Here is a 15,613-nt window from a genome sequence, read left to right as displayed (position 1 = left end):
CTTTATGTTTTTATAGTTTTGATAAGAAAGGACACATCAATGCTGGCCCTGGTGTTTTTGAATTTCTCATTATTTCATTGGCTGAGAAAATAAAGTGTGGGAAATCATTCCACGTTCTAGGTCTAGGTCGCCGTATGGTTTAATTTGGGCCATTAGAAATTAGTTATTATCATTAGGTAGCACTCGCTTTTGACGGCCTCACTAACGTCGTTTCCAAAAAAGTATGCACCAATTACGCCAACAGCCCAAAATCCACACCAAACTGATGAGGATGCATGCAGGTGAAAACCTGGTGACCCTCCCAGGGTTGGTGTCGTATTATATAAGCCATTACCATGCTCCTCATCACCTCGTTCCAAAGTATTCTAAGCAAGGTCAGCGAACAAACGGCGTTGTCTATGGTCATGAACTTTTGGGTCAGGTTTAAGTCTGCCAAAAGCCAAGTTCGTGTACCCGGCGAGGAATAGACTGCCCCAGGTTCTGCTATACACTTTCACAGACCGTGGCGATGTTCTCGTTGATTGTTTACTGAACCGGTCGTCTCAATTTTGCCACCAAACGTTGAAGGGTCGAATGTGAACGGCCACCACGTCCACCGAGAACGTGCTGTTCAAGTGTAAAACTTGCCATGATGATTTGGCATACAAAAGTGAATAATAAACAAAGTATTTGACAGATGTCACCACAACAAAATTGCAGCAATGTGACACCAAAATCTCCCGCGCCAATTGAAAACCCTTTATTATTTTTATTTTAACAGCCTCCTTTAGAGAACATTGTAGAACATTGCTAAGCGGTGCTCAAAAAATGCATATTTATGTTAAGTATGCGACCACCTCTTATTAAAAGTCATGGGTCCTCAAGCTTTGTAAGTTTAAGATAATGCCAGATGAGAGGGGAAAAAAACTTCTTGCGTCGCTTTATTAAACCAAAACATTTAGCGGCAATATTTTTGGTGGTTTTCAGTGTCCTTGTTGCAAGCGCTACTCATTTATAGTGGAAGAGGAGGGATGTGAATATAAAATCGAATATGAAAAGCTGAGGGTACTATCCTCAGGTAAGTGGATTAGAAGTTTCGGACAAGAGAGCATTATTAAAAATGAGAAACACTTTTGGAGACAGAACAGAGCCCTGGGGCACACCAGCTTTATACTTACTATCTTTGTCTTTATCAAGCAATTGATTTCAATGTGGCCTGTAGCAACTTTTTAATTCAGACTTTGACAATGTCAGCAGCATTGAGTTTTGTTCATAAAAAAGTAAGTAAAAAGTAATTCAAAAAGAGATATTTCCTACTATATATAGAGTTTAATGACCTTAGTATGAATGCAAAAGTCCTAATAGATATCTCTGCATCTTCAAGAACCAAAATGTGCTGAATTAAGTTCAAACACAGGTAAAGAAGGACAGAGCTGCCAACCAGCTTTATAAGCAGAAGAGGAGGGAGAAACACAAAATTCGCAGTAGGAAAAACAGATAGCATTAGAAGCTTGCGGTTCAGGATGTTGAGAAGTTCAAATGCAGAAAGTTAGAAAGTGTTATGAGCAAATGGAACGCAATTCACAAGTACAAAAACCTCGAACCGAAGGCTGCAAAAACGAAAGTGGAAACATCATAGTGGCACCGCAGTCAATGCTAAGGATATGGAGGACCACTTCTGTAAACTGTATAACCACAACAACGAACCAAATTTCACTGTCGGGTAGGGTGATCCATTCAATCAATAAGATGAAAGCCAACAATTCCGTCTTCTCGATTTAGACGAAGTAAAAATTACCATATCTATGCTGAGGTATAACAAAGCCGCTGGAGCAAATGGAAAACAACACCTTCTCTCAAATGACCAAAGTGTAGCTGTATAAGATACTCATCATCCCCGTTCTTGTATAGAGTGCAGAAACATGGACTATGAATAAAGCGAATGAAAGCACCTTGGGTCGTTTCGATAGAAAAGTTCTTTGCGTGCATACGATCCCGTATGCAAAGAAGGTGAGTGATGAAGAAGATGGAACGACGAGCTGTACGGGCTGTTTAGCGACGTAGCCTTAGCCCAGAGGGATAAAAGTCCATCGACTTAAATGACTGGGTCACGTAGAGCACATGAAAACCAATGCTTAACCCCGAAAAGTGTTCGATCCTACACGCAGTAACGGGTGAGGTCACTTTCCACGTGGCACCGGAAAGTAGCTTTACCCAACTTGGGGTGCCCAACTGGAGACATCTAGCTAGGGACCAAGCTAGAGGAAGATGATTGTTTGGTGTGGCCCTAGTTTAAACAGGACCGCGCACCTTAAGTAAGCTGGTACGTGTTTGGTATACAAAATCTATTAAATTGATGTGATAATGTGTGATGTTTTTAAAAAATCGAAACTTATGTTCGAAATGTCAAAAACAAACTTATTTCCTGGAGAAAGTCATGATTCTCGATGAAGCAAAGTAAAACGTATTTATTCACATGAATCCACTTTGAATTACAAGAAAAATATCTTCCTGAAAGAAAAACTTTTTATCAATAAAGTTAATTAAGTAAATTAAGAGTTGAGTACCTGCCTATCTAAACTCTTTTACTGAAAGAATAATTAAAGCTAAAAGAAAAGTAAGTAGCTAAGGTAAGGTTACATACTTCTTTATAATCAGTCAACTCTGACATTTCATACGTCTTCTCTAGTTACTCCTTCAAATAATTTCACATTCAAATATTTTTCAACAACGATCAAATACCATCATACATACCTACATAAGAATATTTATGTATATATTCAAAGTCAACTAATACTATCAAAGACTGATTTGAAGAGTATAAACCTTTTTAAAATATCAGAAAATCTTAATCCACTTCCATCTTCCAACTCAAATAAAAGCACAAACAAATTCTGATTTACATTTAATTACTTTTAAGAGGTAAAATTTTACCAAAAAAACACAAACACACACAGACAAAAGGAAAAACACAATCCACTGCCACCACAAGTACTCATCGTCTATCACATCCTTCTCGGAAGAACAAAATCTTAAAATGAAATTTCCTTTTTCCAGCCGACATTCGCTTTCTTTGTAATTAAGAGTAGTAAGAAGTTTTTCCAAAGTCAGTGCAGAGTGGAGACAAGAGTGCGGGCAGGTGTCTGAAAGGTATATCCAAGCAACATCGGGGAATTCACAGAATAGGATTTTCGAACACCAAAACCTTCCCCGAATACAAAAAGTCATCCGGCTACCTCACACCGCCATCAATCTCTCCGCCCTACCCAGCATCAACCAGCAACATTTCAGGACTCACGAAGAGATGATCCCTACATCGAAGGAAGATTGGGAAGAAAAAGTTTTTTCTTTTTGCTCCCAGGAGGGAAGCGGAAACAAAATGGAAATGAAGCTATTGAAAGGCATTTGAAATTCACTTTTTATTGAGTTATAACAGGTGATTTTCTCTTCTTCAATTCTCCCCCTGACGACTCGCCGCCTACGTTCGTGCTCAGCCGCAGCATGGTGACACCGCAATTCCGGAATCCACCGAGGGCCAACAACGATAGTCTGTCCCTTGCCAAATAAATTAGTTTGATATTGTTGTTATAATTTGCAATTGCTATTGCCATTTTCATCACAGTGACAGCGTTAGTGTTGGTTTTTCTATTTCAAGCATCTAAAGGATTTAGACGTGGTTGAACTTCAAATGTGACTCCTTGAAAGACGCTCACCACAACCCGAAGCGGAGATGGATTTTCAGTCCTCAACTTCGAGAATATGAATGGAGCGGAACGTTATTGAATTTTGCACTCAACTATTGAGAAATGTTTCTGTATTCTTTCCAATAGAATGCTTGTTTTCTTAGCCCACCCATGAAGGCCCTTTGTTTCAGCCACCTTGAATACCTAAGTCTACAGATGGAATAAGTTCCTGAAGAAAATAACTTTTTGTTGTTGTTGCAAATTGATGAAGTTTTTAAGAATTCAATAATAAGCAAATTGTGCTGGGATTGGGATGAAATAAGGAATAAGTTGAAAAGGTGCTTAGTAATTAATTTCTTGGATTTTTATTCATTCATAAACAATTAAATTAAATTTGCATTAATGAGAACAATTGGTTAATAATATTTACGTATATATGAGTCTTCAAGTTTATTTGATTATACATGAATAATGATTAAAAGTTTTTCATTGAAAAATAAAATATGTTTTATAATGAGAATTAATCTATATTTGTTTTTATTTTTGGAAAGAAAATTTACTAACAAACAGTTCATGACGAGCAGAAATTTGTTTCATCAAAACAGGAGATGAGCAAATTTTCATTTTTTTTAAGTTAAAGCTTTGTCAAGGTTTTAATCATTAGGCTCTTCTTACAGGATCACACTCAAATGATTTTAATGATTTTCGACTACTTTCTAAGGTCAAGGATTGTTATCCTCAACTTGTTCCTCAAATACAGGACTGACATATTCGAAAAAATTGTTACTAAATCTTTGATTGACTTACTTACTGATACTGAAACTGATACTAATACTTTAAAGCCGAAGGGTTTATTTGACGGTGCTATCTCAGGAAATACTAGTCCATTTTTAAAAATTCATTTAGTTTTAGACAACCTATTTATTAAAGAATGCTTAAAAGTCAGGGATTATTCACCTTTTGAGGATTCCACTATGTGTGCTGCGACATAATTGTTTCCCTTAATTGTTTAAAAAAATCTGCGACATCATATGTCTATCTTTTAAAGTTAGCTCACTGTAACGTTTTAAATGCTAAGCAAATTTGTTCTCAAGTAAAGCGTTAATTTTGAAGGCATCATAATAATTCATAATATTTATCCGTATCTAAGTAAATACGTTATTCATTATATTTTTTTTTTTAATTTAAACGAAATTTACTCCGTACATGATTTGATTTCAATTAGTATCTTAGAAGATGTCGGAATTTCAAAATGTAGTTTGTTCTCTGAAATACTATGCTGCGTGGCTCAGATGAGTGGTTAGCTTCCAAAGGAAGAGTTGTACTCAACGAATTCATTATTGAAAAATGTTTCTCGAAAATTAAGCGCGCTGAAACAACTTATTGGACTAATAAGATTCGTTTCAGTTATTTTTGTAAATTTTCTAATTAATTGATAGATACCTACTTTAGTTGATTTTGTAGTATTTTTAGGTATTTATTTCATCTTGGACAAGAAACACTTTATATTCCGTCAAGATAGACTTTGAACAGTGTAGATTTTTCTTAAATTCTTCAGGCCGCCTCTCTATTTACCCTTTCGAAAGATGAAAAAATCTTAAAAATGGGTGGAAAATATATATATTTAAAAAATAAATGCAAATCTATTTACGGTTTTATATTGCAAATATTTGTTGAACCAAAAAGGAAAATAATTCCAAAATAATTTTATATAACAAAGAAAAATCAAATTTACAGTTTTTTTTTATAATTAAATAAAAAAAAATGATTTTCAACTTAAATATCTTGGAAAAAAATAAAGATTAGTTCTTTGAAATAGTTTTACCTTAAGGGGATGTTGTTGCAACTATTTGATAGATAAATTAAAAAAAAATCCAATTGAAAGTTTTCTTTACAAAAATATAAACCTTTAAAAATACTACTAAAAAGTTTGAAAAATTGATTTTTGTCCTGAATATCTCAGGAATATATAATTTAGCTGGAATCAAAATTACTTGATTATATACTAAATAAATCCAGAAACATTAAAATATTTTCTTAAAATTTTGTTTGATTCAGCACAAAATATTTATTTTTTTTTGGGAAAAATTCGATTAACATCTTAGTAACAAAAAATTAAAACCTGAAAAAAATAACTTTCAACTAAGTCAGACTTGATTTTCGACTCAATTTAAACTTTGTTGCCAAAATTAACTGAAAAATGGACCATGAGCATATTATGAATCGGAAATTCAACCCTATTCTTAATTCACCAATTCATCAAATTTTGCCCATGGACGATCCAGGGTGGGGCAATCATATGAGCAATAAAGCTTATACAGTTAAGTTGTAGAAGTAAAGATTCCATCTAAAGATTTGTTAGTAATTTAACTACATTCACCAAAAAGTGGTTTACTGTCAAAAACTACACACATTTTTGTAACTTTAGTATTGCTTTAAGTTGTCGTATAAAATTTGTTTTTAAGAAAGAGAACAAATATTCAGGTTTAAAAAAAAAACTTAAATAAGAGATCGAAATTTATATTGAGTTGCCTATAAACTTCTGAAACTAGCCTCCAATTCCATCTTATTTTTTTGATGCACATGAATAGTGAACATTGAATTGATTTTTACTTGCAGGTATTACATTTGTAAAAAAAATTGGAACTAAACATGACATTACGATGGTAGAAAGTTGAAAAAAGTGGGCCCCAAAATTCGTCCATCTGTTTGTCTGTCCTGGAACCTACAGCCTAAACCATTGTGACGATTGAATTTAAAGCTCAAGGCGTTTTTTCACTTTTTAACACGAACAAATAAAAGCAGTCCCCATATAAGTTTTAATTTCTCCAATTTTTTTTAACTCGGCTTCTTTCAAAAAGAAAAACATATTTTGGTATTGACCAAGAAGTGTAAAAGGGTAAACCGTTATTTATTTTTTAAGTTTTCTCAAGAACTAATCGAATGGTTTCAATAATCTTCTCTTTCAGTGCAAGCTCATGTCGATAATTGTTGATGATCTATGTCATTATTTTTGTTTAAGTTTTAAAAAGACAGGCTGAGATGCGACTCACACTGATAACTCCCCATTCAGTCTGTCGATATAGTTTAGTTTGAAAATCTAGTTTTGTTAAATAGACTTTCAGTCGAAAACAAATGTTTACCAATTTAAGAAGCATTTCTGAAATTTTTAAAAATTGGATGAATGAAATTAATTTAAGAGATATCAAGAACCGAACATCAATGTTTACCAAATTTGAGTAATATTTTTTTATGAAATAACGGACTGTTGGATTGAAAAAAAAACTACTGCATATCGAAAACAATATTTTCTGTGAAATAAAAAAACTTTGAAGACAATATTTTTAATTTTTGAAAATCTATTTGTTTAGAAAGTACATTTTTTTTCTCAAAATTTTACTGAATTTTGACAACAACATTTCCTTGAAGATGAAAGTGGTTTAAATTTAATATCTCAAAGTTTGAAAAAGATATTTGAGTCGAAAATCAATTTTTACTAGCTTTTACTATTTTTTTTGTTTAGGTTTTTATTTATTGTACAAAAACTGCAAATTCGATTTTTCTTAAAATTTTTACAATGTTGAAAACAGTATTTCTTATAAGCTAAAATTAGTTTGAAGCCATAATTTCAAATTTTTGAAAAAATATTTGTGTCGAAAATAAATTTTTACGAACTTTCTTTAAATGTTCTTTTAAGTTTTTATGGTTTGTAAAACATTTTTCACAATGTTGAAAACAATATTTCTTATAAGATAAAATAAGTTGGAAGCCATAATATGAAGTTTTTGAAAAGATATTTGAGTCGAAATTCAATTTTTACCAACTTTAGGACAGAGGTCGTACACCTACATATGAGACTATTACTAATTGCAAGCTCACGTTCAAGCCAATCTATCTGGCAAATATTTTAAACTTTCACAGCGGGGATTTGTAGATAATTGTTTTTTGAAGTTAAGCGATGAAAATGAAGACAATGCGACATTTTTGGGAATACATAAATTAGTTAAAAGTTATTGTTGCATATGAAACTAGGATATGCAGAAGAAGAAATTATCACCCGATCTTCGCAGACTGTATAAGTTCGCCGCAGTACGATGAAGTCTGGTTAGTTTGATAATTCCCCAATAATATCATATGTAGTTCTTGAATGTTGAGTAAGCATTTTAAGAAACTTGGAATTGACATTTTTTTTACAAAAAAAAACAATACAAACTGATTGTATCTTGTAAGAAATATTGTTTTTACATTCGCTAAAATTTTGGGAAAAATCGAATTGAAAGTTTTTTTTTTTCTGAAAACAAAAACATATAAAAACAACACTAATACTTGGTAAATATTTGCTTTCGACTCAAATATCTTTTCAAAAATTAAAACAAAATTGGCTTTAAACTAATTTTGTCCCACAAAAAATATTTTTTTTTATAAACATCCAACAGTCGGTTTTTTAACATAAAATATTAAAATCTACAAACGATAGTAAACAAAATTGGTAAAAATTGATGTTCGGTTCTTGATGTCTCGTAAAAAATTAAGACATTGACTTAACATTAATTTAATTCATCCAGTTTACATATATTTTTGTTCATATAAAAAATTAAAACTTTTAAGAAATACTTCTTAAACAAATCTCGTTAATGCAAATAGATTTTGAAATCAAACTATTTCATTATAATTCAACTGACAACTTTTTTAACAAAACATGAAAACCTACAAACTTTTTAGGAAGACAAATGACAGACGAAATGGAAATTTATCAGTGTGGATCTTATTCCAGCTTCATTTTTGTATCAATATCATCATAACGTCGTGTAGCACAGCTAATTTTAAATATTAAGGAGATTTTTGTGGAATCTTAAAATTCAGCACACATGTTCAAGTCAAAAATTCAATGTTTTGGATTTAAAACTTGAGCTATGCTCTAAGTGCTGATGATAATCCATGTTCAGGATTGACAGGATATTTGAGTCGAAATTCAATTTTTACCAACTTTAGGACAGAGGTCGTACACCTACATATGAGACTATTACTAATTGCAAGCTCACGTTCAAGCCAATCTATCTGGCAAATATTTTAAACTTTCACAGCGGGGATTTGTAGATAATTGTTTTTTGAAGTTAAGCGATGAAAATGAAGACAATGCGACATTTTTGGGAATACATAAATTAGTTAAAAGTTATTGTTGCATATGAAACTAGGATATGCAGAAGAAGAAATTATCACCCGATCTTCGCAGACTGTATAAGTTCGCCGCAGTACGATGAAGTCTGGTTAGTTTGATAATTCCCCAATAATATCATATGTAGTTCTTGAATGTTGAGTAAGCATTTTAAGAAACTTGGAATTGACATTTTTTTTACAAAAAAAAAACAATACAAACTGATTGTATCTTGTAAGAAATATTGTTTTTACATTCGCTAAAATTTTGGGAAAAATCGAATTGAAAGTTTTTTTTTTTCTGAAAAAAAAACATATAAAAACAACACTAATACTTGGTAAATATTTGCTTTCGACTCAAATATCTTTTCAAAAATTAAAACAAAATTGGCTTTAAACTAATTTTGTCCCACAAAAAATATTTTTTTTATAAACATCCAACAGTCGGTTTTTTAACATAAAATATTAAAATCTACAAACGATAGTAAACAAAATTGGTAAAAATTGATGTTCGGTTCTTGATGTCTCGTAAAAAATTAAGACATTGACTTAACATTAATTTAATTCATCCAGTTTACATATATTTTTGTTCATATAAAAAATTAAAACTTTTAAGAAATACTTCTTAAACAAATCTCGTTAATGCAAATAGATTTTGAAATCAAACTATTTCATTATAATTCAACTGACAACTTTTTTAACAAAACATGAAAACCTACAAACTTTTTAGGAAGACAAATGACAGACGAAATGGAAATTTATCAGTGTGGATCTTATTCCAGCTTCATTTTTGTATCAATATCATCATAACGTCGTGTAGCACAGCTAATTTTAAATATTAAGGAGATTTTTGTGGAATCTTAAAATTCAGCACACATGTTCAAGTCAAAAATTCAATGTTTTGGATTTAAAACTTGAGCTATGCTCTAAGTGCTGATGATAATCCATGTTCAGGATTGACAGGTTTTTTTAAAATCGGAATAGCTTCAAGCTATATATTTACTCGTTATACCTAACAAAAAATTGACATGTATTTATTAACCTTAAGTTGTATTTTTAGCAACAACTCAACGTTGACTTTTTGAAGCAATAGACATTGTTGCTAGTTAAAAAGTCTATCTCTAGATACATTTGTTTTTGATTCTAAACAAAACTGTCTTTCCTTTTTTAACTTTTACCAAAAATGAATGTCGGCCAAATTACTTTTTTATACAATAAGACTTTCGTTTGGAAAATAAATATATGATTATTGATATATATTCCCTACTCTATTCGATACATAAATTCCTTCAAAAATGTATTTTATTATTAAGTAAGTTTAACATAACTAGAATAAATTACATTCTTGTTTTAAAATCATGAGTATACAAAATTAAAAACAAAAATCTTTGAAGTAACTCAGTTTTCCACCTGCATGTTGAATTAAAAATTAAGTCCACATTAATTTCAATTGCGTCCAAAAATTAAATCATCATATTATGGCCGTAAAATCCTTAAGTATATTTACGCAACAGCTGCGCTCCAATCGGTCAACCTATTAAAGACATCCCATAAAACAACAACATCAAGCAAACGAAACCAGCTTAGCCTTATTTTAAATAAGCTCAAAGTGATGTTAATGTTTCAATTACGGCTCTTTTACGAATAAATTTAAATTAAACAATGGCCAAGAACTCTGGAATGTGTTAGTCACACTTAAGAGCACTGAAATAGGTCCAATTTTTCACCCCTCCTTATGCGCTATTGTTTTCAATTTACATCCAAAAGCACCTTTAAAACGACCGACGCGACGACTTCGAATCTAAAGACAGAGAAAAAAGGCCATGCTATTAACCATAGTACAAACACTTGCCACCTCATTTCCATGCAAAACAAAACTCCTCCTTGTTTTTGATCTTACGGAAAAGCAACCATGAGAAGATGTAGTCGTAGTGAAGTGAAGACCTGGGCTGCGGTGGGGTTCATCCCCTGAGCATTATGCTAATTCAATCTAATTTTGAAAAAAAAATAAGAAGAAAATGTGTAAAAATATAAACTTAGTATGGAAAAAGAGAACCGAGAAAGATTGTGTCAATAAATCTGACAAAAACAAATTTCCCCTGCTCGTTTTCAGTGTTTTTAGCCATTATCATTTTTTACCCTGCCTCGAGTGTTATTTTCACCATTTTTTTCCAATTTTATTTTTATTTTTGGAATCTTGGTAGCACGCGCTCAACAGTTCGTAACTAAAGCGGATGTGTTCGGAGGTACTTTTGTTTATGTACATAGTTTGAAACACTTGCTTTTTGATTCTGCTTCTGATTTTAAATTCTTAAGCTTCTTGTTGTATGGGAAGCATGCAAGCAAACGAGCATTATTTGAGGAAAGGATTCTTGCTTTTATTAAACCCAAACACATACTCCTTTCTCTGCCATAATAATACCCCTCTGTTGCTGGGAAATCCCTCAACTAATAAAAATATACTACCTATAGAATCCTTATTTTTTGCGACAGTTTGTCGTTTGTGTTTAGTTGGCCATTTTGTGTTTGTGTATTTTTCCAATTTTACTCGTATTTTGTTCGAAGTATAAAGTAAACAAATATTGGTTAGTACAGGGTGGGTTAGAAGTTTCTTCATAAATAAAAAAAAATATTTGATTCATCTCTTTTTTTAAGATACTTATGTATAAAGCAAAGTTAAGAGATTTACTAAAAGGAACTTTATAAAATTTGTTTTTGAAATAATTTCTTCTTTATTTTAAACCAAAGACGTGTGACGTCAATGACGGGCCCGCATGGAACATTACTTCTTTTAAATTTCGTAGAAATTCCCTTGAATTAAAAACTTATCGTAGGTATGAAAACAGAACTCGTATTTTACTGTTATAACATTTGTTGCTTAAAGTACAAATTTTAACTGAGGATTGCATCAAGAACGCTCAAGACAAATTCATCAATTTTTAACCAATTAACAATCCAGTGGGTCAAGTGAGCCATAAAGCTTATACAGTTGAGTTATTGTATAAGAAAGGTTTCATCCAACGATTTGTTAGTAATTAACGATAATCACCAAAAAGCAGTTTGCTGTCAAACGCAACTAAAATCTTTGTTTTTACACAATTTAGAATTTGTAAAAACTTCAGTAATGCCTTCAAATATTTTTACAAGATTTTTTTGGAGAAAAAGAGCAAATAAAAATAATAATAAAAGATTGCCAATTTGATCTCAAGTTGCCTTTAAATTCCTGAAATTCTATCTTATTTTTTCGACACAGAAAAAGTGTAAGGTTTTTTTTTGTTTTTGTTTTTGGTTCTAACTGTTTTTTCTTTAAATTCGAAGACTTGAAAGATCTTAAAAAACTAAACTGAATTTGCCTTGGATTATCTAGATACTTTCGTTAGACTGATTTGAAAAACATAATGAACGTTTATATCCATTAATTCAGCATGAGAGCTATGAATCTCTCAAGAACTGAAGTGACAAGAGACTCTGCAACGTGTAATTTGTGAACCTTATTCGGCAACCCTAATTTGTTTTTATTAAATTTTTAGAGAGATTATGTACTTAAATGCACCTATCTCCTTAAATTCAAAAACTACAAATTTTTCTCTCACAATTTTTTCAAAAGGTTCACGCAACACAGTAGTTTTATTTTGAATTTGTCTTCTAGCACCAGCTATAATCTATGATTAATCAAACTGATAACGATTATAATGAATAGACTCCAGAAAATTGAGCCCGAAAAAATATACGTTAAAGTTGCTAATTAAGCCCTTGAAATTTGTAATTGTAAAATTAAGATACAAATGATGTTTATTATATTTTGTCTGTTTTACTTTAATGTTCAGTAAAGAGCATTTTTAAGCGGGTTTCAAAAACTCGCCAATATGTTAAGTGTCTGCCTACACCTTCCCCATATTAAAAGTCTAGACCCGCTCTTGATTATATTAATATTAATGTGAGAAACTCATCCTTTGGTAACATGATTTCTGAAACACGTAAGTGGAAAACTTCGCACTCCCTTAACTGAAACGAATTGAAAAAGAATTGTTGCAAATTTTTATGGAGGTTTCAGAAAAATCGACACATAAGCGTTCTGGTCAACTCCATTTGTTTCACAATATTTACGTCCAACTTACTATCGTTTTGAATTAGAAGGTCACTTTTGACCCACCCTGTATGAAAGTATGTTCGAGTATTTTGTGGCATAGTTAGCTTCGTAGAAGAGAAAAATAATGAAGAGTATTTCACATGCAACAGCCAGCAAGCCAGTGTAAATATAAGTGGCTGTATATAGCATTTGACAGTTCTATGACTGCAAGTGAGATTGGTATTTTATAATTACAACCTTAAAGTATTGCAATAAGTCAATGTCAACGAAAAAATTGTTTTCGGTAAAAAATTAAATTTCGTGATGATTGCGGTACACACATTTTTCTCGTCCCACCTGCGTGCAATATCTGAGTTGCGGTATTTCTCTACTGCACCGTCCCTTAGGATTGAATTTGAAGACCTTTCGGGCTTGAACGTTGATGTACCCCTACATAATTCAGCTATCTTTATCTTTATTCTTTTCGTCTTTTAACCAGGTCAGTGTCGCTGTACAACCCCTACAGTTCGTCGTTGTATCTTCTCCTACACTCTCCATCTACCTTTATGCAGACGGAACCAAAGATCACAAGAAGAAATTTGCTCTCGAGCGACGTATATAAGAACGTTTTGTGATTTGTTATTTAGGGCTTAACTGTTCAATTGCCTTCTAAGTCCAAAGAATCAGCGATTTGCAAGAGTTTCTCTTCGTTTGATTTCAGCAGTGCCTTAGTAGACAAAGTCCTTAACTACCTCAAAGTTATAGCCTTTTATAGTGACATTTTGTCCATCGGTTCCTCGGAATGCCTACAAACGCACCACTGACATTACGCTTTGACCTTCCACTTATATCAATATCATCGGTGTATCCGAGTTATCTAGTGTTGACCATTAAGTTTTCCACAATTTTTTTTAGGAAGGATGTTGAAAAAGTGGCATGTCAGTGCATCGCCGGTGAGATCTTTTCCGACTTTGAGAGAGTAGTGAGCATTCTCCATCGTCATTCTGCACAAACTGATAGGTTTAACATCAGGGATACCAAAACTAGACATTCCTCTGTAAAGCTCTTCCTTAAAGATGCTGTGATTTACAATCTATAAGCAGATGGTGGGTATCTGCCGTAATGTGAAAATTTGGTCACTGTTGGGTTTTAATGGTCTGAAAACTCACTTATTAGGACCTCTCAGTCTGTTGAAGAACGGTTTCAAACATTTACATAGTTCAAAAAAAGGATGTTGTACGCGATGTTCGGGAGACTGATGAATATGTAGTTGGCATAATTCAGAGGGTCTCCTTTCTAAAGTATTGGGCAAACTATGCTGAAGTTGCACTCGTCGAGCATGCTTTCTCACGGCCATATTTTGCAGGTGAGTTAGTGCATACTCTCTACCAAGTCTTCGTCTCCTGCAGCTCCAGCAGCTTTGTTGGACATCAGTTTTGGAGAAGTGGTCTTTCCATATTTTCAGCATATACTGCGGATTTACTACGATGTTCCCATGATTTTCTTTACAGGCTTAGATTCGTGGCTGGTACACTTGGGAGGTTTTTTTAAACATTTTGGTAAATTTACGTACCTTATTCCTGTTATGACATCTTCTATATAAGAAACCGGAAACACTTTTGTTTATTTTTCGATACGTCCTACTAAAATTATTTCGATGAAGGCTCATTAACTTTTTAATAGTTTTTTCACAAGGCCAGATGTAAATTTTTTCAGTTGTTAATCAGTTACATTATATAATATAAGCTGAAGCTATAAATTCATTAAAATTCCACCGCAGTTGGCATTATTTTTCCTAATAATTGCTCTCCAGAGATATATCTTCTTCAATCATATCATAATTGCTTGTAGGAGCATTCAAGTTCTTTGCCAAACATACCTATATATATTATCCCTCTCAAAGGACATAACGTCAAGGCACTCGCACGTATATGATGTGGGCTTAGATTTTGCACGAGGAGTGTCCCTGAGCTGGAGGTGAACGTGCGTGAATATGTGTGATGACATTAGGCTGTCAGGCATCATATGTCACATCTCACATATATTGTGCGAGTCAAAGACACGAGCATCACGGAAAGCAAAACAGTCAGGACACAGGATAACGCAAAAGCAAAAGGCAACATCAGGCTAACATGTAATAATTCACAACGTTGAGTGAGGTTGTATATTTTATGAGTAATTTAACGCTTTTCATGGCATAAACTATATGTACTGTTACTATACATATGTAACTATACACTCGTAAGTGTATGTGTGTGTATGATACACCAAAGTTAAATCTTATTAAAATTAAACACTTTCTATATTTCCAGAAATTTCTATAGGTGACGAATATTTCTAGTGAAATTTTAATCCAACTTAGCTTTAAGCTGCATATAGCTATGTGTTTATGTATGTTAAAAGTAAATATAAACCATACCTATCTATATCCACAAACAAACTCAACCTTTAGGTGAAGATGCTTGGCTTTCAGTAATGTTATTTCAAATTACCGAATAACACATCGTTATGGAGTGATTGAGAGAAAAGTTCAAACTAAATTAATGTGAATGTTAAATCATTATTCCGAGAGAATGGGAAAATTATATCCGATAAACTTTCGCATGAGTGACTCAAATTTGAACGTCCACAATTATAAAACTGGACACAATAAACATTCGGCCTTTTTACTTTATATCTGAAATAGAGACGATACTCTTTTGGATTAGATACTCAATACTTTGAAAAG

General features: G+C 32.5%; 1 protein-coding gene across 1 annotated transcript in view; it reads right to left on the bottom strand.

The window, feature by feature from the left end:
- The window catches only part of LOC129939533 (uncharacterized), a 236,560-nt gene that overhangs the window by 127,462 nt on the left and 93,485 nt on the right, over window positions 1–15,613 (bottom strand). The gene's annotated exons all lie outside the window — the stretch shown is intronic.

Source organism: Eupeodes corollae, chromosome 1, assembly GCF_945859685.1.
Source record: "Eupeodes corollae chromosome 1, idEupCoro1.1, whole genome shotgun sequence".
Lineage (NCBI taxonomy): Eukaryota > Metazoa > Arthropoda > Insecta > Diptera > Syrphidae > Eupeodes > Eupeodes corollae.
The sequence above is the reverse complement of the archived record's forward strand: the minus strand, read 5'-3'. Positions and strand labels throughout refer to the sequence as shown.